The sequence below is a fragment of the Maylandia zebra genome, linkage group LG22 (genome assembly GCF_041146795.1).
Source record: "Maylandia zebra isolate NMK-2024a linkage group LG22, Mzebra_GT3a, whole genome shotgun sequence".
In the NCBI taxonomy this organism is placed as follows: Eukaryota; Metazoa; Chordata; class Actinopteri; order Cichliformes; family Cichlidae; genus Maylandia; species Maylandia zebra.
The window spans coordinates 31,757,054-31,782,318 of record NC_135187.1 but is presented as its reverse complement, the minus strand read 5'-3'; positions in this window follow the sequence as shown (position 1 = coordinate 31,782,318).

The window sequence follows — 25,265 nt, the reverse complement described above, 5'->3', positions numbered from 1 at the left end:
TTTGCAGCCGTTTGAGCTAAGATTTTAAAATTATTCACATAATGAAAACCTATACTTTGTTTCAGGCGAGTTTCCCATTCAAATGCATGTAACAGTGAGAAACGCATTGTCTTGGCGAAATAAAGCGTTTTTGAACAACTTCATATAAATCGCTGTAACTTTTGATAGAAGACTCAGACAAACATGTTTATGGCTTTATCTTATAGAACTCAATATCCCCGTGCTGGGCAAACAGAACAGGTTTTGCAGCCGTTTGAGCTAAGATTTCCAAGTTATTCACATAATGAAAACCTATACTTTGTTTCAGGCGAGTTTCCCATTCAAATGCATGTAACAGTGAGAAACGCATTGTCTTGGCGAAATAAAGCGTTTTTGTACAACTTCATATAAATCGCTGTAACTTTTGATAGAAGACTCAGACAAACATGTTTATGGCTTTATCTTATAGAACTCAATATCCCTGTGCTGGGCAAACAGGTTTTGCAGCCGTTTGAGCTAAGATTTTAAAATTATTCACATAATGAAAACCTATACTTTGTTTCAGGCGAGTTTCCCATTCAAATGCATGTAACAGTGAGAAACGCATTGTCTTGGCGAAATAAAGCGTTTCTGAACAACTTCATATAAATCGCTGTAACTTTTGATAGAAGACTCAGACAAACATGTTTATGGCTTTATCTTATAGAACTCAATATCCCCGTGCTGGGCAAACAGGTTTTGCAGCCGTTTGAGCTAAGATTTTAAAATTATTCACATAATGAAAACCTATACTTTGTTTCAGGCGAGTTTCCCATTCAAATGCATGTAACAGTGAGAAACGCATTGTCTTGGCGAAATAAAGCGTTTTTGTACAACTTCATATAAATCGCTGTAACTTTTGATAGAAGACTCAGACAAACATGTTTATGGCTTTATCTTATAGAACTCAATATCCCTGTGCTGGGCAAACAGGTTTTGCAGCCGTTTGAGCTAAGATTTTAAAATTATTCACATAATGAAAACCTATACTTTGTTTCAGGCGAGTTTCCCATTCAAATGCATGTAACAGTGAGAAACGCATTGTCTTGGCGAAATAAAGCGTTTTTGTACAACTTCATATAAATCGCTGTAACTTTTGATAGAAGACTCAGACAAACATGTTTATGGCTTTATCTTATAGAACTCAATATCCCTGTGCTGGGCAAACAGGTTTTGCAGCTGTTTGAGCTAAGATTTCCAAGTTATTCACATAATGAAAACCTATACTTTGTTTTGGTCGAGTTCCCCATTCTAATGCATGTAACAGTGAGAAACGCACTGTCTTGGCGAAAGAAAGCGTTTTTGTACAACTTCATATAAATCGCTGTAACTTTTGATAGAAGACTCAGACAAACATGTTTATGGCTTTATCATATAGAACTCAATATCCCCGTGCTGGGCAAACAGGTTTTGCAGCCGTTTGAGCTAAGATTTTAAAATTATTCACATAATGAAAACCTATACTTTGTTTCAGGCGAGTTTCCCATTCAAATGCATGTAACAGTGAGAAACGCATTGTCTTGGCGAAATAAAGCGTTTTTGAACAACTTCATATAAATCGCTGTAACTTTTGATAGAAGACTCAGACAAACATGTTTATGGCTTTATCTTATAGAACTCAATATCCCCGTGCTGGGCAAACAGGTTTTGCAGCCGTTTGAGCTAAGATTTTAAAATTATTCACATAATGAAAACCTATACTTTGTTTCAGGCGAGTTTCCCATTCAAATGCATGTAACAGTGAGAAACGCATTGTCTTGGCGAAATAAAGCGTTTTTGAACAACTTCATATAAATCGCTGTAACTTTTGATAGAAGACTCAGACAAACATGTTTATGGCTTTATCTTATAGAACTCAATATCCCCGTGCTGGGCAAACAGGTTTTGCAGCCGTTTGAGCTAAGATTTTAAAATTATTCACATAATGAAAACCTATACTTTGTTTCAGGCGAGTTTCCCATTCAAATGCATGTAACAGTGAGAAACGCATTGTCTTGGCGAAATAAAGCGTTTTTGTACAACTTCATATAAATCGCTGTAACTTTTGATAGAAGACTCAGACAAACATGTTTATGGCTTTATCTTATAGAACTCAATATCCCTGTGCTGGGCAAACAGGTTTTGCAGCTGTTTGAGCTAAGATTTCCAAGTTATTCACATAATGAAAACCTATACTTTGTTTTGGTCGAGTTCCCCATTCTAATGCATGTAACAGTGAGAAACGCACTGTCTTGGCGAAAGAAAGCGTTTTTGTACAACTTCATATAAATCGCTGTAACTTTTGATAGAAGACTCAGACAAACATGTTTATGGCTTTATCATATAGAACTCAATATCCCCGTGCTGGGCAAACAGGTTTTGCAGCCGTTTGGGCTAAGATTTTAAAATTATTCACATAATGAAAACCTATACTTTGTTTCAGGCGAGTTTCCCATTCAAATGCATGTAACAGTGAGAAACGCATTGTCTTGGCGAAATAAAGCGTTTTTGAACAACTTCATATAAATCGCTGTAACTTTTGATAGAAGACTCAGACAAACATGTTTATGGCTTTATCTTATAGAACTCAATATCCCCGTGCTGGGCAAACAGGTTTTGCAGCCGTTTGAGCTAAGATTTTAAAATTATTCACATAATGAAAACCTATACTTTGTTTCAGGCGAGTTTCCCATTCAAATGCATGTAACAGTGAGAAACGCATTGTCTTGGCGAAATAAAGCGTTTTTGAACAACTTCATATAAATCGCTGTAACTTTTGATAGAAGACTCAGACAAACATGTTTATGGCTTTATCTTATAGAACTCAATATCCCCGTGCTGGGCAAACAGGTTTTGCAGCCGTTTGAGCTAAGATTTTAAAATTATTCACATAATGAAAACCTATACTTTGTTTCAGGCGAGTTTCCCATTCAAATGCATGTAACAGTGAGAAACGCATTGTCTTGGCGAAATAAAGCGTTTTTGAACAACTTCATATAAATCGCTGTAACTTTTGATAGAAGACTCAGACAAACATGTTTATGGCTTTATCTTATAGAACTCAATATCCCCGTGCTGGGCAAACAGGTTTTGCAGCCGTTTGAGCTAAGATTTTAAAATTATTCACATAATGAAAACCTATACTTTGTTTCAGGCGAGTTTCCCATTCAAATGCATGTAACAGTGAGAAACGCATTGTCTTGGCGAAATAAAGCGTTTTTGTACAACTTCATATAAATCGCTGTAACTTTTGATAGAAGACTCAGACAAACATGTTTATGGCTTTATCTTATAGAACCCAATATCCCTGTGCTGGGCAAACAGGTTTTGCAGCTGTTTGAGCTAAGATTTCCAAGTTATTCACATAATGAAAACCTATACTTTGTTTTGGTCGAGTTCCCCATTCTAATGCATGTAACAGTGAGAAACGCACTGTCTTGGCGAAAGAAAGCGTTTTTGTACAACTTCATATAAATCGCTGTAACTTTTGATAGAAGACTCAGACAAACATGTTTATGGCTTTATCATATAGAACTCAATATCCCCGTGCTGGGCAAACAGGTTTTGCAGCCGTTTGAGCTAAGATTTTAAAATTATTCACATAATGAAAACCTATACTTTGTTTCAGGCGAGTTTCCCATTCAAATGCATGTAACAGTGAGAAACGCATTGTCTTGGCGAAATAAAGCGTTTTTGAACAACTTCATATAAATCGCTGTAACTTTTGATAGAAGACTCAGACAAACATGTTTATGGCTTTATCTTATAGAACTCAATATCCCCGTGCTGGGCAAACAGGTTTTGCAGCCGTTTGAGCTAAGATTTTAAAATTATTCACATAATGAAAACCTATACTTTGTTTCAGGCGAGTTTCCCATTCAAATGCATGTAACAGTGAGAAACGCATTGTCTTGGCGAAATAAAGCGTTTTTGAACAACTTCATATAAATCGCTGTAACTTTTGATAGAAGACTCAGACAAACATGTTTATGGCTTTATCTTATAGAACTCAATATCCCTGTGCTGGGCAAACAGGTTTTGCAGCCGTTTGAGCTAAGATTTTAAAATTATTCACATAATGAAAACCTATACTTTGTTTCAGGCGAGTTTCCCATTCAAATGCATGTAACAGTGAGAAACGCATTGTCTTGGCGAAATAAAGCGTTTTTGTACAACTTCATATAAATCGCTGTAACTTTTGATAGAAGACTCAGACAAACATGTTTATGGCTTTATCTTATAGAACTCAATATCCCTGTGCTGGGCAAACAGGTTTTGCAGCTGTTTGAGCTAAGATTTCCAAGTTATTCACATAATGAAAACCTATACTTTGTTTTGGTCGAGTTCCCCATTCTAATGCATGTAACAGTGAGAAACGCACTGTCTTGGCGAAAGAAAGCGTTTTTGTACAACTTCATATAAATCGCTGTAACTTTTGATAGAAGACTCAGACAAACATGTTTATGGCTTTATCTTATAGAACTCAATATCCCTGTGCTGGGCAAACAGGTTTTGCAGCCGTTTGAGCTAAGATTTTAAAATTATTCACATAATGAAAACCTATACTTTGTTTCAGGCGAGTTTCCCATTCAAATGCATGTAACAGTGAGAAACGCATTGTCTTGGCGAAATAAAGCGTTTTTGAACAACTTCATATAAATCGCTGTAACTTTTGATAGAAGACTCAGACAAACATGTTTATGGCTTTATCTTATAGAACTCAATATCCCCGTGCTGGGCAAACAGGTTTTGCAGCCGTTTGAGCTAAGATTTTAAAATTATTCACATAATGAAAACCTATACTTTGTTTCAGGCGAGTTTCCCATTCAAATGCATGTAACAGTGAGAAACGCATTGTCTTGGCGAAATAAAGCGTTTTTGTACAACTTCATATAAATCGCTGTAACTTTTGATAGAAGACTCAGACAAACATGTTTATGGCTTTATCTTATAGAACTCAATATCCCTGTGCTGGGCAAACAGGTTTTGCAGCCGTTTGAGCTAAGATTTTAAAATTATTCACATAATGAAAACCTATACTTTGTTTCAGGCGAGTTTCCCATTCAAATGCATGTAACAGTGAGAAACGCATTGTCTTGGCGAAATAAAGCGTTTTTGTACAACTTCATATAAATCGCTGTAACTTTTGATAGAAGACTCAGACAAACATGTTTATGGCTTTATCTTATAGAACTCAATATCCCTGTGCTGGGCAAACAGGTTTTGCAGCTGTTTGAGCTAAGATTTCCAAGTTATTCACATAATGAAAACCTATACTTTGTTTTGGTCGAGTTCCCCATTCTAATGCATGTAACAGTGAGAAACGCACTGTCTTGGCGAAAGAAAGCGTTTTTGTACAACTTCATATAAATCGCTGTAACTTTTGATAGAAGACTCAGACAAACATGTTTATGGCTTTATCATATAGAACTCAATATCCCCGTGCTGGGCAAACAGGTTTTGCAGCCGTTTGAGCTAAGATTTTAAAATTATTCACATAATGAAAACCTATACTTTGTTTCAGGCGAGTTTCCCATTCAAATGCATGTAACAGTGAGAAACGCATTGTCTTGGCGAAATAAAGCGTTTTTGAACAACTTCATATAAATCGCTGTAACTTTTGATAGAAGACTCAGACAAACATGTTTATGGCTTTATCTTATAGAACTCAATATCCCCGTGCTGGGCAAACAGGTTTTGCAGCCGTTTGAGCTAAGATTTTAAAATTATTCACATAATGAAAACCTATACTTTGTTTCAGGCGAGTTTCCCATTCAAATGCATGTAACAGTGAGAAACGCATTGTCTTGGCGAAATAAAGCGTTTTTGAACAACTTCATATAAATCGCTGTAACTTTTGATAGAAGACTCAGACAAACATGTTTATGGCTTTATCTTATAGAACTCAATATCCCCGTGCTGGGCAAACAGGTTTTGCAGCCGTTTGAGCTAAGATTTTAAAATTATTCACATAATGAAAACCTATACTTTGTTTCAGGCGAGTTTCCCATTCAAATGCATGTAACAGTGAGAAACGCATTGTCTTGGCGAAATAAAGCGTTTTTGAACAACTTCATATAAATCGCTGTAACTTTTGATAGAAGACTCAGACAAACATGTTTATGGCTTTATCTTATAGAACTCAATATCCCCGTGCTGGGCAAACAGAACAGGTTTTGCAGCCGTTTGAGCTAAGATTTTAAAATTATTCACATAATGAAAACCTATACTTTGTTTCAGGCGAGTTTCCCATTCAAATGCATGTAACAGTGAGAAACGCATTGTCTTGGCGAAATAAAGCGTTTTTGAACAACTTCATATAAATCGCTGTAACTTTTGATAGAAGACTCAGACAAACATGTTTATGGCTTTATCTTATAGAACTCAATATCCCCGTGCTGGGCAAACAGGTTTTGCAGCCGTTTGAGCTAAGATTTTAAAATTATTCACATAATGAAAACCTATACTTTGTTTCAGGCGAGTTTCCCATTCAAATGCATGTAACAGTGAGAAACGCATTGTCTTGGCGAAATAAAGCGTTTTTGAACAACTTCATATAAATCGCTGTAACTTTTGATAGAAGACTCAGACAAACATGTTTATGGCTTTATCTTATAGAACTCAATATCCCCGTGCTGGGCAAACAGGTTTTGCAGCCGTTTGAGCTAAGATTTTAAAATTATTCACATAATGAAAACCTATACTTTGTTTCAGGCGAGTTTCCCATTCAAATGCATGTAACAGTGAGAAACGCATTGTCTTGGCGAAATAAAGCGTTTTTGTACAACTTCATATAAATCGCTGTAACTTTTGATAGAAGACTCAGACAAACATGTTTATGGCTTTATCTTATAGAACCCAATATCCCTGTGCTGGGCAAACAGGTTTTGCAGCTGTTTGAGCTAAGATTTCCAAGTTATTCACATAATGAAAACCTATACTTTGTTTTGGTCGAGTTCCCCATTCTAATGCATGTAACAGTGAGAAACGCACTGTCTTGGCGAAAGAAAGCGTTTTTGTACAACTTCATATAAATCGCTGTAACTTTTGATAGAAGACTCAGACAAACATGTTTATGGCTTTATCATATAGAACTCAATATCCCCGTGCTGGGCAAACAGGTTTTGCAGCCGTTTGAGCTAAGATTTTAAAATTATTCACATAATGAAAACCTATACTTTGTTTCAGGCGAGTTTCCCATTCAAATGCATGTAACAGTGAGAAACGCATTGTCTTGGCGAAATAAAGCGTTTTTGAACAACTTCATATAAATCGCTGTAACTTTTGATAGAAGACTCAGACAAACATGTTTATGGCTTTATCTTATAGAACTCAATATCCCTGTGCTGGGCAAACAGGTTTTGCAGCCGTTTGAGCTAAGATTTTAAAATTATTCACATAATGAAAACCTATACTTTGTTTCAGGCGAGTTTCCCATTCAAATGCATGTAACAGTGAGAAACGCATTGTCTTGGCGAAATAAAGCGTTTTTGTACAACTTCATATAAATCGCTGTAACTTTTGATAGAAGACTCAGACAAACATGTTTATGGCTTTATCTTATAGAACTCAATATCCCTGTGCTGGGCAAACAGGTTTTGCAGCTGTTTGAGCTAAGATTTCCAAGTTATTCACATAATGAAAACCTATACTTTGTTTTGGTCGAGTTCCCCATTCTAATGCATGTAACAGTGAGAAACGCACTGTCTTGGCGAAAGAAAGCGTTTTTGTACAACTTCATATAAATCGCTGTAACTTTTGATAGAAGACTCAGACAAACATGTTTATGGCTTTATCTTATAGAACTCAATATCCCTGTGCTGGGCAAACAGGTTTTGCAGCCGTTTGAGCTAAGATTTTAAAATTATTCACATAATGAAAACCTATACTTTGTTTCAGGCGAGTTTCCCATTCAAATGCATGTAACAGTGAGAAACGCATTGTCTTGGCGAAATAAAGCGTTTTTGAACAACTTCATATAAATCGCTGTAACTTTTGATAGAAGACTCAGACAAACATGTTTATGGCTTTATCTTATAGAACTCAATATCCCCGTGCTGGGCAAACAGGTTTTGCAGCCGTTTGAGCTAAGATTTTAAAATTATTCACATAATGAAAACCTATACTTTGTTTCAGGCGAGTTTCCCATTCAAATGCATGTAACAGTGAGAAACGCATTGTCTTGGCGAAATAAAGCGTTTTTGTACAACTTCATATAAATCGCTGTAACTTTTGATAGAAGACTCAGACAAACATGTTTATGGCTTTATCTTATAGAACTCAATATCCCTGTGCTGGGCAAACAGGTTTTGCAGCCGTTTGAGCTAAGATTTTAAAATTATTCACATAATGAAAACCTATACTTTGTTTCAGGCGAGTTTCCCATTCAAATGCATGTAACAGTGAGAAACGCATTGTCTTGGCGAAATAAAGCGTTTTTGTACAACTTCATATAAATCGCTGTAACTTTTGATAGAAGACTCAGACAAACATGTTTATGGCTTTATCTTATAGAACTCAATATCCCTGTGCTGGGCAAACAGGTTTTGCAGCTGTTTGAGCTAAGATTTCCAAGTTATTCACATAATGAAAACCTATACTTTGTTTTGGTCGAGTTCCCCATTCTAATGCATGTAACAGTGAGAAACGCACTGTCTTGGCGAAAGAAAGCGTTTTTGTACAACTTCATATAAATCGCTGTAACTTTTGATAGAAGACTCAGACAAACATGTTTATGGCTTTATCATATAGAACTCAATATCCCCGTGCTGGGCAAACAGGTTTTGCAGCCGTTTGAGCTAAGATTTTAAAATTATTCACATAATGAAAACCTATACTTTGTTTCAGGCGAGTTTCCCATTCAAATGCATGTAACAGTGAGAAACGCATTGTCTTGGCGAAATAAAGCGTTTTTGAACAACTTCATATAAATCGCTGTAACTTTTGATAGAAGACTCAGACAAACATGTTTATGGCTTTATCTTATAGAACTCAATATCCCCGTGCTGGGCAAACAGGTTTTGCAGCCGTTTGAGCTAAGATTTTAAAATTATTCACATAATGAAAACCTATACTTTGTTTCAGGCGAGTTTCCCATTCAAATGCATGTAACAGTGAGAAACGCATTGTCTTGGCGAAATAAAGCGTTTTTGAACAACTTCATATAAATCGCTGTAACTTTTGATAGAAGACTCAGACAAACATGTTTATGGCTTTATCTTATAGAACTCAATATCCCCGTGCTGGGCAAACAGGTTTTGCAGCCGTTTGAGCTAAGATTTTAAAATTATTCACATAATGAAAACCTATACTTTGTTTCAGGCGAGTTTCCCATTCAAATGCATGTAACAGTGAGAAACGCATTGTCTTGGCGAAATAAAGCGTTTTTGAACAACTTCATATAAATCGCTGTAACTTTTGATAGAAGACTCAGACAAACATGTTTATGGCTTTATCTTATAGAACTCAATATCCCCGTGCTGGGCAAACAGGTTTTGCAGCCGTTTGAGCTAAGATTTTAAAATTATTCACATAATGAAAACCTATACTTTGTTTCAGGCGAGTTTCCCATTCAAATGCATGTAACAGTGAGAAACGCATTGTCTTGGCGAAATAAAGCGTTTTTGTACAACTTCATATAAATCGCTGTAACTTTTGATAGAAGACTCAGACAAACATGTTTATGGCTTTATCTTATAGAACTCAATATCCCTGTGCTGGGCAAACAGGTTTTGCAGCTGTTTGAGCTAAGATTTCCAAGTTATTCACATAATGAAAACCTATACTTTGTTTTGGTCGAGTTCCCCATTCTAATGCATGTAACAGTGAGAAACGCACTGTCTTGGCGAAAGAAAGCGTTTTTGTACAACTTCATATAAATCGCTGTAACTTTTGATAGAAGACTCAGACAAACATGTTTATGGCTTTATCATATAGAACTCAATATCCCCGTGCTGGGCAAACAGGTTTTGCAGCCGTTTGAGCTAAGATTTTAAAATTATTCACATAATGAAAACCTATACTTTGTTTCAGGCGAGTTTCCCATTCAAATGCATGTAACAGTGAGAAACGCATTGTCTTGGCGAAATAAAGCGTTTTTGAACAACTTCATATAAATCGCTGTAACTTTTGATAGAAGACTCAGACAAACATGTTTATGGCTTTATCTTATAGAACTCAATATCCCCGTGCTGGGCAAACAGGTTTTGCAGCCGTTTGAGCTAAGATTTTAAAATTATTCACATAATGAAAACCTATACTTTGTTTCAGGCGAGTTTCCCATTCAAATGCATGTAACAGTGAGAAACGCATTGTCTTGGCGAAATAAAGCGTTTTTGAACAACTTCATATAAATCGCTGTAACTTTTGATAGAAGACTCAGACAAACATGTTTATGGCTTTATCTTATAGAACTCAATATCCCCGTGCTGGGCAAACAGGTTTTGCAGCCGTTTGAGCTAAGATTTTAAAATTATTCACATAATGAAAACCTATACTTTGTTTCAGGCGAGTTTCCCATTCAAATGCATGTAACAGTGAGAAACGCATTGTCTTGGCGAAATAAAGCGTTTTTGAACAACTTCATATAAATCGCTGTAACTTTTGATAGAAGACTCAGACAAACATGTTTATGGCTTTATCTTATAGAACTCAATATCCCCGTGCTGGGCAAACAGGTTTTGCAGCCGTTTGAGCTAAGATTTTAAAATTATTCACATAATGAAAACCTATACTTTGTTTCAGGCGAGTTTCCCATTCAAATGCATGTAACAGTGAGAAACGCATTGTCTTGGCGAAATAAAGCGTTTTTGAACAACTTCATATAAATCGCTGTAACTTTTGATAGAAGACTCAGACAAACATGTTTATGGCTTTATCTTATAGAACTCAATATCCCCGTGCTGGGCAAACAGGTTTTGCAGCCGTTTGAGCTAAGATTTTAAAATTATTCACATAATGAAAACCTATACTTTGTTTCAGGCGAGTTTCCCATTCAAATGCATGTAACAGTGAGAAACACACTGTCTTGGCAAAATAAAGCGTTTTTGTACAACTTCATATAAATCGCTGTAACCTTTGATAGAAGACGCAGACACACATGTTTATGGCTTTATCTTATAGAACTCAATGTCCCCGTGCTGGGCAAACAGGTTTTGCAGCCGTTTGAGCTAAGATTTTAAAATTATTCACATAATGAAAACCTATACTTTGTTTCAGGCGAGTTTCCCATTCAAATGCATGTAACAGTGAGAAACGCATTGTCTTGGCGAAATAAAGCGTTTTTGAACAACTTCATATAAATCGCTGTAACTTTTGATAGAAGACTCAGACAAACATGTTTATGGCTTTATCTTATAGAACTCAATATCCCCGTGCTGGGAAAACAGGTTTTGCAGCCGTTTGAGCTAAGATTTTAAAATTATTCACATAATGAAAACCTATACTTTGTTTCAGGCGAGTTTCCCATTCAAATGCATGTAACAGTGAGAAACGCATTGTCTTGGCGAAATAAAGCGTTTTTGAACAACTTCATATAAATCGCTGTAACTTTTGATAGAAGACTCAGACAAACATGTTTATGGCTTTATCTTATAGAACTCAATATCCCCGTGCTGGGCAAACAGGTTTTGCAGCCGTTTGAGCTAAGATTTTAAAATTATTCACATAATGAAAACCTATACTTTGTTTCAGGCGAGTTTCCCATTCAAATGCATGTAACAGTGAGAAACACACTGTCTTGGCAAAATAAAGCGTTTTTGTACAACTTCATATAAATCGCTGTAACCTTTGATAGAAGACGCAGACACACATGTTTATGGCTTTATCTTATAGAACTCAATGTCCCCGTGCTGGGCAAACAGGTTTTGCAGCCGTTTGAGCTAAGATTTTAAAATTATTCACATAATGAAAACCTATACTTTGTTTCAGGCGAGTTTCCCATTCAAATGCATGTAACAGTGAGAAACGCATTGTCTTGGCGAAATAAAGCGTTTTTGAACAACTTCATATAAATCGCTGTAACTTTTGATAGAAGACTCAGACAAACATGTTTATGGCTTTATCTTATAGAACTCAATATCCCCGTGCTGGGCAAACAGAACAGGTTTTGCAGCCGTTTGAGCTAAGATTTTAAAATTATTCACATAATGAAAACCTATACTTTGTTTCAGGCGAGTTTCCCATTCAAATGCATGTAACAGTGAGAAACGCATTGTCTTGGCGAAATAAAGCGTTTTTGAACAACTTCATATAAATCGCTGTAACTTTTGATAGAAGACTCAGACAAACATGTTTATGGCTTTATCTTATAGAACTCAATATCCCCGTGCTGGGCAAACAGAACAGGTTTTGCAGCCGTTTGAGCTAAGATTTTAAAATTATTCACATAATGAAAACCTATACTTTGTTTCAGGCGAGTTTCCCATTCAAATGCATGTAACAGTGAGAAACGCATTGTCTTGGCGAAATAAAGCGTTTTTGAACAACTTCATATAAATCGCTGTAACTTTTGACAGAAGACTCAGACAAACATGTTTATGGCTTTATCTTATAGAACTCAATATCCCCGTGCTGGGCAAACAGGTTTTGCAGCTGTTTGAACTAAGATTTCCAAGTTATTCACATAATGAAAACCTATACTTTGTTTCGGTCGAGTTCCCCATTCTAATGCATGTAACAGTGAGAAACGCACTGTCTTGGCGAAAGAAAGCGTTTTTGTACAACTTCATATAAATCGCTGTAACTTTTGATAGAAGACTCAGACAAACATGTTTATGGCTTTATCATATAGAACTCAATATCCCCGTGCTGGGCAAACAGGTTTTGCAGCCGTTTGAGCTAAGATTTTAAAATTATTCACATAATGAAAACCTATACTTTGTTTCAGGCGAGTTTCCCATTCAAATGCATGTAACAGTGAGAAACGCATTGTCTTGGCGAAATAAAGCGTTTTTGAACAACTTCATATAAATCGCTGTAACTTTTGATAGAAGACTCAGACAAACATGTTTATGGCTTTATCTTATAGAACTCAATATCCCCGTGCTGGGCAAACAGGTTTTGCAGCCGTTTGAGCTAAGATTTTAAAATTATTCACATAATGAAAACCTATACTTTGTTTCAGGCGAGTTTCCCATTCAAATGCATGTAACAGTGAGAAACGCATTGTCTTGGCGAAATAAAGCGTTTTTGTACAACTTCATATAAATCGCTGTAACTTTTGATAGAAGACTCAGTCAAACATGTTTATGGCTTTATCTTATAGAACTCAATATCCCCGTGCTGGGCAAACAGGTTTTGCAGCCGTTTGAGCTAAGATTTTAAAATTATTCACATAATGAAAACCTATACTTTGTTTCAGGCGAGTTTCCCATTCAAATGCATGTAACAGTGAGAAACGCATTGTCTTGGCGAAATAAAGCGTTTTTGTACAACTTCATATAAATCGCTGTAACTTTTGATAGAAGACTCAGACAAACATGTTTATGGCTTTATCTTATAGAACTCAATATCCCCGTGCTGGGCAAACAGAACAGGTTTTGCAGCTGTTTGAGCTAAGATTTCCAAGTTATTCACATAATGAAAACCTATACTTTGTTTTGGTCGAGTTACGCACTGTCTTGGCGAAAGAAAGCGTTTTTGTACAACTTCATATAAATCGCTGTAACTTTTGATAGAAGACTCAGTCAAACATGTTTATGGCTTTATCTTATAGAACTCAATATCCCCGTGCTGGGCAAACAGGTTTTGCAGCCGTTTGAGCTAAGATTTTAAAATTATTCACATAATGAAAACCTATACTTTGTTTCAGGCGAGTTTCCCATTCAAATGCATGTAACAGTGAGAAACGCATTGTCTTGGCGAAATAAAGCGTTTTTGTACAACTTCATATAAATCGCTGTAACTTTTGATAGAAGACTCAGACAAACATGTTTATGGCTTTATCTTATAGAACTCAATATCCCCGTGCTGGGCAAACAGAACAGGTTTTGCAGCCGTTTGAGCTAAGATTTTAAAATTATTCACATAATGAAAACCTATACTTTGTTTCAGGCGAGTTTCCCATTCAAATGCATGTAACAGTGAGAAACACACTGTCTTGGCGAAATAAAGCGTTTTTGTACAACTTCATATAAATCGCTGTAACTTTTGATAGAAGACTCAGACAAACATGTTTATGGCTTTATCTTATAGAACTCAATATCCCCGTGCTGGGCAAACAGAACAGGTTTTGCAGCTGTTTGAACTAAGATTTCCAAGTTATTCACATAATGAAAACCTATACTTTGTTTCGGTCGAGTTCCCCATTCTAATGCATGTAACAGTGAGAAACGCACTGTCTTGGCGAAAGAAAGCGTTTTTGTACAACTTCATATAAATCGCTGTAACTTTTGATAGAAGACTCAGACAAACATGTTTATGGCTTTATCTTATAGAACTCAATATCCCCGTGCTGGGCCAACAGAACAGGTTTTGCAGCTGTGTGAGCTAAGATTTCCAAGTTATACACATAATGAAAACCTATACTTTGTTTCGGTCGAGTTCCCCATTCAAATGCATGTAACAGTGAGAAACGCATTGTCTTGGCGAAATAAAGCGTTTTTGAACAACTTCATATAAATCGCTGTAACTTTTGATAGAAGACTCAGACAAACATGTTTATGGCTTTATCTTATAGAACTCAATATCCCCGTGCTGGGCAAACAGGTTTTGCAGCTGTTTGAACTAAGATTTCCAAGTTATTCACATAATGAAAACCTATACTTTGTTTCGGTCGAGTTCCCCATTCTAATGCATGTAACAGTGAGAAACGCACTGTCTTGGCGAAAGAAAGCGTTTTTGTACAACTTCATATAAATCGCTGTAACTTTTGATAGAAGACTCAGACAAACATGTTTATGGCTTTATCTTATAGAACTCAATATCCCCGTGCTGGGCAAACAGGTTTTGCAGCCGTTTGAGCTAAGATTTTAAAATTATTCACATAATGAAAACCTATAATTTGTTTCAGGCGAGTTTCCCATTCAAATGCATGTAACAGTGAGAAACACACTGTCTTGGCGAAATAAAGCGTTTTTGTACAACTTCATATAAATCGCTGTAACTTTTGATAGAAGACTCAGACAAACATGTTTATGGCTTTATCTTATAGAACTCAATATCCCCGTGCTGGGCAAACAGAACAGGTTTTGCAGCCGTTTGAGCTAAGATTTTAAAATTATTCACATAATGAAAACCTATACTTTGTTTCAGGCGAGTTTCCCATTCAAATGCATGTAACAGTGAGAAACGCATTGTCTTGGCGAAATAAAGCGTTTTTGAACAACTTCATATAAATCGCTGTAACTTTTGATAGAAGACTCAGACAAACATGTTTATGGCTTTATCTTATAGAACTCAATATCCCCGTGCTGGGCAAACAGGTTTTGCAGCCGTTTGAGCTAAGATTTTAAAATTATTCACATAATGAAAACCTATACTTTGTTTCAGGCGAGTTTCCCATTCAAATGCATGTAACAGTGAGAAACGCATTGTCTTGGCGAAATAAAGCGCTTTTGAACAACTTCATATAAATCACTGTAACTTTTGATAGAAGACTCAGACAAACATGTTTATGGCTTTATCTTATAGAACTCAATATCCCCGTGCTGGGCCAACAGAACAGGTTTTGCAGCTGTGTGAGCTAAGATTTCCAAGTTATACACATAATGAAAACCTATACTTTGTTTCGGTCGAGTTCCCCATTCAAATGCATGTAACAGTGAGAAACGCATTGTCTTGGCGAAATAAAGCGTTTTTGAACAACTTCATATAAATCGCTGTAACTTTTGATAGAAGACTCAGACAAACATGTTTATGGCTTTATCTTATAGAACTCAATATCCCCGTGCTGGGCAAACAGGTTTTGCAGCCGTTTGAGCTAAGATTTTAAAATTATTCACATAATGAAAACCTATACTTTGTTTCAGGCGAGTTTCCCATTCAAATGCATGTAACAGTGAGAAACACACTGTCTTGGCGAAATAAAGCGTTTTTGTACAACTTCATATAAATCGCTGTAACTTTGATAGAAGACTCAGACAAACATGTTTATGGCTTTATCTTATAGAACTCAATATCCCCGTGCTGGGAAAACAGGTTTTGCAGCCGTTTGAGCTAAGATTTTAAAATTATTCACATAATGAAAACCTATACTTTGTTTCAGGCGAGTTTCCCATTCAAATGCATGTAACAGTGAGAAACACACTGTCTTGGCGAAATAAAGCGTTTTTGTACAACTTCATATAAATCGCTGTAACTTTTGATAGAAGACTCAGACAAACATGTTTATGGCTTTATCTTATAGAACTCAATATCCCCGTGCTGGGCAAACAGAACAGGTTTTGCAGCCGTTTGAGCTAAGATTTTAAAATTATTCACATAATGAAAACCTATACTTTGTTTCAGGCGAGTTTCCCATTCAAATGCATGTAACAGTGAGAAACGCATTGTCTTGGCGAAATAAAGCGTTTTTGAACAACTTCATATAAATCGCTGTAACTTTTGATAGAAGACTCAGACAAACATGTTTATGGCTTTATCTTATAGAACTCAATATCCCCGTGCTGGGCAAACAGGTTTTGCAGCCGTTTGAGCTAAGATTTTAAAATTATTCACATAATGAAAACCTATACTTTGTTTCAGGCGAGTTTCCCATTCAAATGCATGTAACAGTGAGAAACACACTGTCTTGGCGAAATAAAGCGTTTTTGTACAACTTCATATAAATCGCTGTAACTTTGATAGAAGACTCAGACAAACATGTTTATGGCTTTATCTTATAGAACTCAATATCCCCGTGCTGGGAAAACAGGTTTTGCAGCCGTTTGAGCTAAGATTTTAAAATTATTCACATAATGAAAACCTATACTTTGTTTCAGGCGAGTTTCCCATTCAAATGCATGTAACAGTGAGAAACACACTGTCTTGGCGAAATAAAGCGTTTTTGTACAACTTCATATAAATCGCTGTAACTTTTGATAGAAGACTCAGACAAACATGTTTATGGCTTTATCTTATAGAACTCAATATCCCCGTGCTGGGCAAACAGAACAGGTTTTGCAGCCGTTTGAGCTAAGATTTTAAAATTATTCACATAATGAAAACCTATACTTTGTTTCAGGCGAGTTTCCCATTCAAATGCATGTAACAGTGAGAAACGCATTGTCTTGGCGAAATAAAGCGTTTTTGAACAACTTCATATAAATCGCTGTAACTTTTGATAGAAGACTCAGACAAACATGTTTATGGCTTTATCTTATAGAACTCAATATCCCCGTGCTGGGCAAACAGGTTTTGCAGCCGTTTGAGCTAAGATTTTAAAATTATTCACATAATGAAAACCTATACTTTGTTTCAGGCGAGTTTCCCATTCAAATGCATGTAACAGTGAGAAACGCATTGTCTTGGCGAAATAAAGCGTTTTTGAACAACTTCATATAAATCGCTGTAACTTTTGATAGAAGACTCAGACAAACATGTTTATGGCTTTATCTTATAGAACTCAATATCCCCGTGCTGGGCAAACAGGTTTTGCAGCCGTTTGAGCTAAGATTTTAAAATTATTCACATAATGAAAACCTATACTTTGTTTCAGGCGAGTTTCCCATTCAAATGCATGTAACAGTGAGAAACACACTGTCTTGGCGAAATAAAGCGTTTTTGTACAACTTCATATAAATCGCTGTAACTTTTGATAGAAGACTCAGACAAACATGTTTATGGCTTTATCTTATAGAACTCAATATCCCCGTGCTGGGCAAACAGAACAGGTTTTGCAGCCGTTTGAGCTAAGATTTTAAAATTATTCACATAATGAAAACCTATACTTTGTTTCAGGCGAGTTTCCCATTCAAATGCATGTAACAGTGAGAAACGCATTGTCTTGGCGAAATAAAGCGTTTTTGAACAACTTCATATAAATCGCTGTAACTTTTGATAGAAGACTCAGACAAACATGTTTATGGCTTTATCTTATAGAACTCAATATCCCCGTGCTGGGCCAACAGAACAGGTTTTGCAGCTGTGTGAGCTAAGATTTCCAAGTTATACACATAATGAAAACCTATACTTTGTTTCGGTCGAGTTCCCCATTCAAATGCATGTAACAGTGAGAAACGCATTGTCTTGGCGAAATAAAGCGTTTTTGAACAACTTCATATAAATCGCTGTAACTTTTGATAGAAGACTCAGACAAACATGTTTATGGCTTTATCTTATAGAACTCAATATCCCCGTGCTGGGAAAACAGGTTTTGCAGCCGTTTGAGCTAAGATTTTAAAATTATTCACATAATGAAAACCTATACTTTGTTTCAGGCGAGTTTCCCATTCAAATGCATGTAACAGTGAGAAACACACTGTCTTGGCGAAATAAAGCGTTTTTGTACAACTTCATATAAATCGCTGTAACTTTTGATAGAAGACTCAGACAAACATGTTTATGGCTTTATCTTATAGAACTCAATATCCCCGTGCTGGGCCAACAGAACAGGTTTTGCAGCTGTGTGAGCTAAGATTTCCAAGTTATACACATAATGAAAACCTATACTTTGTTTCGGTCGAGTTCCCCATTCAAATGCATGTAACAGTGAGAAACGCATTGTCTTGGCGAAATAAAGCGTTTTTGAACAACTTCATATAAATCGCTGTAACTTTTGATAGAAGACTCAGACAAACATGTTTATGGCTTTATCTTATAGAACTCAATATCCCCGTGCTGGGAAAACAGGTTTTGCAGCCGTTTGAGCTAAGATTTTAAAATTATTCACATAATGAAAACCTATACTTTGTTTCAGGCGAGTTTCCCATTCAAATGCATGTAACAGTGAGAAACACACTGTCTTGGCGAAATAAAGCGTTTTTGTACAACTTCATATAAATCGCTGTAACTTTTGATAGAAGACTCAGACAAACATGTTTATGGCTTTATCTTATAGAACTCAATATCCCCGTGCTGGGCCAACAGAACAGGTTTTGCAGCTGTGTGAGCTAAGATTTCCAAGTTATACACATAATGAAAACCTATACTTTGTTTCGGTCGAGTTCCCCATTCAAATGCATGTAACAGTGAGAAACGCATTGTCTTGGCGAAATAAAGCGTTTTTGAACAACTTCATATAAATCGCTGTAACTTTTGATAGAAGACTCAGACAAACATGTTTATGGCTTTATCTTATAGAACTCAATATCCCCGTGCTGGGAAAACAGGTTTTGCAGCCGTTTGAGCTAAGATTTTAAAATTATTCACATAATGAAAACCTATACTTTGTTTCAGGCGAGTTTCCCATTCAAATGCATGTAACAGTGAGAAACACACTGTCTTGGCGAAATAAAGCGTTTTTGTACAACTTCATATAAATCGCTGTAACTTTTGATAGAAGACTCAGACAAACATGTTTATGGCTTTATCTTATAGAACTCAATATCCCCGTGCTGGGCAAACAGAACAGGTTTTGCAGCTGTTTGAACTAAGATTTCCAAGTTATTCACATAATGAAAACCTATACTTTGTTTCGGTCGAGTTCCCCATTCTAATGCATGTAACAGTGAGAAACGCACTGTCTTGGCGAAAGAAAGCGTTTTTGTACAACTTCATATAAATCGCTGTAACTTTTGATAGAAGACTCAGACAAACATGTTTATGGCTTTATCTTATAGAACTCAATATCCCCGTGCTGGGCAAACAGGTTTTGCAGCCGTTTGAGCTAAGATTTTAAAATTATTCACATAATGAAAACCTATACTTTGTTTCAGGCGAGTTTCCCATTCAAATGCATGTAACAGTGAGAAACACACTGTCTTGGCGAAATAAAGCGTTTTTGTACAACTTCATATAAATCGCTGTAACTTTTGATAGAAGACTCAGACAAACATGTTTATGGCTTTATCTTATAGAACTCAATATCCCCGTGCTGGGCAAACAGAACAGGTTTTGCAGCCGTTTGAGCTAAGATTTTAAAATTATTCACATAATGAAAACCTATACTTTGTTTCAGGCGAGTTTCCCATTCAAATGCATGTAACAGTGAGAAACGCATTGTCTTGGCGAAATAAAGCGTTTTTGAACAACTTCATATAAATCGCTGTAACTTTTGATAGAAGACTCAGACAAACATGTTTATGGCTTTATCTTATAGAACTCAATATCCCCGTGCTGGGCCAACAGAACAGGTTTTGCAGCTGTGTGAGCTAAGATTTCCAAGTTATACACATAATGAAAACCTATACTTTGTTTCGGTCGAGTTCCCCATTCAAATGCATGTAACAGTGAGAAACGCATTGTCTTGGCGAAATAAAGCGTTTTTGAACAACTTCATATAAATCGCTGTAACTTTTGATAGAAGACTCAGACAAACATGTTTATGGCTTTATCTTATAGAACTCAATATCCCCGTGCTGGGCAAACAGGTTTTGCAGCTGTTTGAACTAAGATTTCCAAGTTATTCACATAATGAAAACCTATACTTTGTTTCGGTCGAGTTCCCCATTCTAATGCATGTAACAGTGAGAAACGCACTGTCTTGGCGAAAGAAAGCGTTTTTGTACAACTTCATATAAATCGCTGTAACTTTTGATAGAAGACTCAGACAAACATGTTTATGGCTTTATCTTATAGAACTCAATATCCCCGTGCTGGGCAAACAGGTTTTGCAGCCGTTTGAGCTAAGATTTTAAAATTATTCACATAATGAAAACCTATACTTTGTTTCAGGCGAGTTTCCCATTCAAATGCATGTAACAGTGAGAAACACACTGTCTTGGCGAAATAAAGCGTTTTTGTACAACTTCATATAAATCGCTGTAACTTTTGATAGAAGACTCAGACAAACATGTTTATGGCTTTATCTTATAGAACTCAATATCCCCGTGCTGGGCAAACAGAACAGGTTTTGCAGCCGTTTGAGCTAAGATTTTAAAATTATTCACATAATGAAAACCTATACTTTGTTTCAGGCGAGTTTCCCATTCAAATGCATGTAACAGTGAGAAACACACTGTCTTGGCGAAATAAAGCGTTTTTGTACAACTTCATATAAATCGCTGTAACTTTTGATAGAAGACTCAGACAAACATGTTTATGGCTTTATCTTATAGAACTCAATATCCCCGTGCTGGGCAAACAGGTTTTGCAGCCGTTTGAGCTAAGATTTTAAAATTATTCACATAATGAAAACCTATACTTTGTTTCAGGCGAGTTTCCCATTCAAATGCATGTAACAGTGAGAAACACACTGTCTTGGCGAAATAAAGCGTTTTTGTACAACTTCATATAAATCGCTGTAACTTTTGATAGAAGACTCAGACAAACATGTTTATGGCTTTATCTTATAGAACTCAATATCCCCGTGCTGGGCAAACAGAACAGGTTTTGCAGCCGTTTGAGCTAAGATTTTAAAATTATTCACATAATGAAAACCTATACTTTGTTTCAGGCGAGTTTCCCATTCAAATGCATGTAACAGTGAGAAACGCATTGTCTTGGCGAAATAAAGCGTTTTTGAACAACTTCATATAAATCGCTGTAACTTTTGATAGAAGACTCAGACAAACATGTTTATGGCTTTATCTTATAGAACTCAATATCCCCGTGCTGGGCAAACAGAACAGGTTTTGCAGCCGTTTGAGCTAAGATTTTAAAATTATTCACATAATGAAAACCTATACTTTGTTTCAGGCGAGTTTCCCATTCAAATGCATGTAACAGTGAGAAACGCATTGTCTTGGCGAAATAAAGCGTTTTTGAACAACTTCATATAAATCGCTGTAACTTTTGATAGAAGACTCAGACAAACATGTTTATGGCTTTATCTTATAGAACTCAATATCCCCGTGCTGGGCAAACAGGTTTTGCAGCCGTTTGAGCTAAGATTTTAAAATTATTCACATAATGAAAACCTATACTTTGTTTCAGGCGAGTTTCCCATTCAAATGCATGTAACAGTGAGAAACGCATTGTCTTGGCGAAATAAAGCGTTTTTGAACAACTTCATATAAATCACTGTAACTTTTGATAGAAGACTCAGACAAACATGTTTATGGCTTTATCTTATAGAACTCAATATCCCCGTGCTGGGCCAACAGAACAGGTTTTGCAGCTGTGTGAGCTAAGATTTCCAAGTTATACACATAATGAAAACCTATACTTTGTTTCGGTCGAGTTCCCCATTCAAATGCATGTAACAGTGAGAAACGCATTGTCTTGGCGAAATAAAGCGTTTTTGAACAACTTCATATAAATCGCTGTAACTTTTGATAGAAGACTCAGACAAACATGTTTATGGCTTTATCTTATAGAACTCAATATCCCCGTGCTGGGCAAACAGGTTTTGCAGCCGTTTGAGCTAAGATTTTAAAATTATTCACATAATGAAAACCTATACTTTGTTTCAGGCGAGTTTCCCATTCAAATGCATGTAACAGTGAGAAACACACTGTCTTGGCGAAATAAAGCGTTTTTGTACAACTTCATATAAATCGCTGTAACTTTTGATAGAAGACTCAGACAAACATGTTTATGGCTTTATCTTATAGAACTCAATATCCCCGTGCTGGGCAAACAGAACAGGTTTTGCAGCCGTTTGAGCTAAGATTTTAAAATTATTCACATAATGAAAACCTATACTTTGTTTCAGGCGAGTTTCCCATTCAAATGCATGTAACAGTGAGAAACGCATTGTCTTGGCGAAATAAAGCGTTTTTGAACAACTTCATATAAATCGCTGTAACTTTTGATAGAAGACTCAGACAAACATGTTTATGGCTTTATCTTATAGAACTCAATATCCCCGTGCTGGGCAAACAGAACAGGTTTTGCAGCCGTTTGAGCTAAGATTTTAAAATTATTCACATAATGAAAACCTATACTTTGTTTCAGGCGAGTTTCCCATTCAAATGCATGTAACAGTGAGAAACACACTGTCTTGGCGAAATAAAGCGTTTTTGTACAACTTCATATAAATCGCTGTAACTTTTGATAGAAGACTCAGACAAACATGTTTATGGCTTTATCTTATAGAACTCAATATCCCCGTGCTGGGCAAACAGAACAGGTTTTGCAGCCGTTTGAGCTAAGATTTTAAAATTATTCACATAATGAAAACCTATACTTTGTTTCAGGCGAGTTTCCCATTCAAATGCATGTAACAGTGAGAAACGCATTGTCTTGGCGAAATAAAGCGTTTTTGAACAACTTCATATAAATCGCTGTAACTTTTGATAGAAGACTCAGACAAACATGTTTATGGCTTTATCTTATAGAACTCAATATCCCCGTGCTGGGCAAACAGAACAGGTTTTGCAGCCGTTTGAGCTAAGATTTTAAAATTATTCACATAATGAAAACCTATACTTTGTTTCAGGCGAGTTTCCCATTCAAATGCATGTAACAGTGAGAAACGCATTGTCTTGGCGAAATAAAGCGTTTTTGAACAACTTCATATAAATCGCTGTAACTTTTGATAGAAGACTCAGACAAACATGTTTATGGCTTTATCTTATAGAACTCAATATCCCCGTGCTGGGCAAACAGGTTTTGCAGCCGTTTGAGCTAAGATTTTAAAATTATTCACATAATGAAAACCTATACTTTGTTTCAGGCGAGTTTCCCATTCAAATGCATGTAACAGTGAGAAACACACTGTCTTGGCGAAATAAAGCGTTTTTGTACAACTTCATATAAATCGCTGTAACTTTGATAGAAGACTCAGACAAACATGTTTATGGCTTTATCTTATAGAACTCAATATCCCTGTGCTGGGCAAACAGGTTTTGCAGCTGTTTGAGCTAAGATTTCCAAGTTATTCACATAATGAAAACCTATACTTTGTTTTGGTCGAGTTCCCCATTCAAATGCATGTAACAGTGAGAAACGCATTGTCTTGGCGAAATAAAGCGTTTTTGAACAACTTCATATAAATCGCTGTAACTTTTGATAGAAGACTCAGACAAACATGTTTATGGCTTTATCTTATAGAACTCAATATCCCCGTGCTGGGAAAACAGGTTTTGCAGCCGTTTGAGCTAAGATTTTAAAATTATTCACATAATGAAAACCTATACTTTGTTTCAGGCGAGTTTCCCATTCAAATGCATGTAACAGTGAGAAACACACTGTCTTGGCGAAATAAAGCGTTTTTGTACAACTTCATATAAATCGCTGTAACTTTTGATAGAAGACTCAGACAAACATGTTTATGGCTTTATCTTATAGAACTCAATATCCCCGTGCTGGGCAAACAGAACAGGTTTTGCAGCTGTTTGAACTAAGATTTCCAAGTTATTCACATAATGAAAACCTATACTTTGTTTCGGTCGAGTTCCCCATTCAAATGCATGTAACAGTGAGAAACGCATTGTCTTGGCGAAATAAAGCGTTTTTGAACAACTTCATATAAATCGCTGTAACTTTTGATAGAAGACTCAGACAAACATGTTTATGGCTTTATCTTATAGAACTCAATATCCCCGTGCTGGGCAAACAGGTTTTGCAGCTGTTTGAACTAAGATTTCCAAGTTATTCACATAATGAAAACCTATACTTTGTTTCGGTCGAGTTCCCCATTCTAATGCATGTAACAGTGAGAAACGCACTGTCTTGGCGAAAGAAAGCGTTTTTGTACAACTTCATATAAATCGCTGTAACTTTTGATAGAAGACTCAGACAAACATGTTTATGGCTTTATCTTATAGAACTCAATATCCCCGTGCTGGGAAAACAGGTTTTGCAGCCGTTTGAGCTAAGATTTTAAAATTATTCACATAATGAAAACCTATACTTTGTTTCAGGCGAGTTTCCCATTCAAATGCATGTAACAGTGAGAAACACACTGTCTTGGCGAAATAAAGCGTTTTTGTACAACTTCATATAAATCGCTGTAACTTTTGATAGAAGACTCAGACAAACATGTTTATGGCTTTATCTTATAGAACTCAATATCCCCGTGCTGGGCAAACAGAACAGGTTTTGCAGCTGTTTGAACTAAGATTTCCAAGTTATTCACATAATGAAAACCTATACTTTGTTTCGGTCGAGTTCCCCATTCTAATGCATGTAACAGTGAGAAACGCACTGTCTTGGCGAAAGAAAGCGTTTTTGTACAACTTCATATAAATCGCTGTAACTTTTGATAGAAGACTCAGACAAACATGTTTATGGCTTTATCTTATAGAACTCAATATCCCCGTGCTGGGCAAACAGGTTTTGCAGCCGTTTGAGCTAAGATTTTAAAA